Source organism: Lathyrus oleraceus, chromosome 5 (assembly GCF_024323335.1).
Source record: "Lathyrus oleraceus cultivar Zhongwan6 chromosome 5, CAAS_Psat_ZW6_1.0, whole genome shotgun sequence".
Taxonomy (NCBI): domain Eukaryota; kingdom Viridiplantae; phylum Streptophyta; class Magnoliopsida; order Fabales; family Fabaceae; genus Lathyrus; species Lathyrus oleraceus.
This window is the reverse complement of record NC_066583.1, coordinates 39,004,019-39,005,812: the sequence shown is the minus strand read 5'-3', so window position 1 is coordinate 39,005,812 and position 1,794 is coordinate 39,004,019.

The following is a 1,794-nucleotide window of genomic DNA, read 5'->3' as shown; positions in this document are numbered from 1 at the left end:
GGTTGGTTGTTGGGTTTGAGTGGTTTGACATTGGTGTTGGACGATGACTTGTTGTTGGGCGTACGATGACGAGGCTAGTTGGCGTGGATCAATCAAATAGCGCGGCTCAGACACAAATTATTGCATTGTCACTGACCTAAACCATACCATATATTATTGAGTTGGTCTTGCACCATGGATGACTGGTTCGTTTAAGATGTGTTATCGTCGATTCCTCCATTGACGACACATATCTTTTGCAAAGTCTCTCCAGTCGGAATATTCCCATTGGGCATCAACTCTTTTTTGATGTCAATTCCCCAAACACGTCGGAGGTTCTGGAATCTGTTGTTGCATGCCGAATTGCAGTTTTACCCGGTCAGTCTGGTGCATTTCCACAGTAGTGAATCAGATAATTGGTGTCTTTGTTGTCCAAACGACAACATCGTCATGGTTAACCTGATGATCAAGTCCCATATATGGCCTCCAGATAAACTGTATAAACGATACGATTAGATGATAAATAATTTGATAAGTATTTTTAAATTAAAATAGAGTTGTGTAGGAGTATTACATCGTCTGCTCCAATGTAGTCCAATAGATTGCGATAGACTACTATATCGTGTTTCGGACACCTATTGTAGTTCATCCCCATTACTGACCACATAGATAAAAAAAATTGAAAAATATTATTTACAGTTATTTGTAATATAAAGTATAATTAATTAAATGGTAAAGTCTTGAACTTACTTTGTTGTAAACGGGAACATGAATGGGTTCTCGTTTACCGGGGCGAGTGACGACATTCTTGACCAACCCCATGCTTGTAGCGAATACGCACATGAATAAAACGTACAAGTATTTTTTTTGGCATTTTTACACATTGTACTATATAGATGGGTCAACATAGCTGAACCCCAGCTATATGTGCTTACCTTATTAATGTTGCGTAACAACGGTAAATACATAATATTTACTAAATTACCTGTACTTTCTGGAAATAAAAAATTACCAAATAAAATCATAATATAACATCAAATTTTAATTGTTTTTTCGTATTTGGTTGATTCTTCGGACAATATTATACTCGCATAATATTGTTTAAGATATTTTAAAGTTATACCTTGCCCCCTAGCTTGACTGAATGACTCTTCCTCAGTTTGGTCGTCACACAAAGGGGCATCCAATAATTCATTGCAGATAGAGTTGTCCTGGTTAACTCTACCATTCACGGCCTTACCATCTATACGGAGACCTAACAACATGTATACGTCCTCAAGTATGACAATACACTCACCGAAAGGAAGGTGAAATGTGTGGGTCTCAGGTCTCCATCTCTCTAACAAAACAAGAATGAATTTGTAGTCCACCGAGTACGAGACTATGTTGAGGAGATTTCCAAATCCACATCCTCTAATATATGATTCTATTAAAGGATCGTGGGATACATATTCATGTACCCGACATTGAAAACGCTTTGGGTCCTAATAACACATAAGTTTGTCAAACGAAGATGCAGTACGGTGGATCGACAGTATTCCATTGGAGAAGTGAACTAGGGCATACGACAACGGTCAATGTTGGCACCACATGACAACAAATCTTGTGGAATCAATGAACTCTGTCTTCAAAGACATCCGTAACCTACGTATAACCGCTTTGGTGCAGGCAACATATTTTAGGCTAGGGACGCTGTTTGAAACCAGACGTTCTAAATTGAGTTTAGTGTTGCAATCTGGAAAATTGTTCAGTGATGCTTCAATGAAATTCATTAGACATGAAACTGCCAAAGCAAACACACATGTGGTTACAGTG